Source organism: Otolemur garnettii, unplaced genomic scaffold (assembly GCF_000181295.1).
Source record: "Otolemur garnettii isolate 467f Iridium unplaced genomic scaffold, OtoGar3 scaffold00083, whole genome shotgun sequence".
NCBI lineage: Eukaryota > Metazoa > Chordata > Mammalia > Primates > Galagidae > Otolemur > Otolemur garnettii.
The window spans coordinates 6,734,659-6,735,057 of NW_003852478.1; the positions used below are offsets into that span (position 1 = coordinate 6,734,659).

General features: G+C 46.6%; 1 protein-coding gene across 1 annotated transcript in view; it reads right to left on the reverse strand.

The window, feature by feature from the left end:
* The window catches only part of LNX1 (ligand of numb-protein X 1), a 117,072-nt gene that overhangs the window by 58,049 nt on the left and 58,624 nt on the right, over positions 1-399 (reverse strand). The gene's annotated exons all lie outside the window — the stretch shown is intronic.

Below are 399 nucleotides of genomic sequence, written 5' to 3' on the forward strand. Positions count from 1 at the left end.
CTTCTTACCAGCCACTGTTACCACCAGGACTCACTCAATTTCTAGGATGTATTTCTGAAGAGACTGCAAGGAAAGTTTAGAGGAAATAAACAGAGTTGAGACGTTTGGGTCCTGCCCAAGGTGCTCAGCTGAGGCTGACATCCGGCCAGAGCTCTGCTTTCTGAGACACGTGCCAGCAAGGGACAGAAGTGCCACAAGGAAGGGGCCCTTTCTTTACAGCAAAGCTGTGTCCACTTGCCAAGGGAGTGCGTCTTCCAGTTTACACATGATCTGAAGGAAGTCTTGCGTGGAGAGTCTTAGAGTATAGTGATGGGGATTTATGCTTGATTTGGAAGATTCCAGAAAATTCTTGTATATTGGGAAAAAAATTGCAGTAGTCTGCCCTTGATAGCTCTTTCC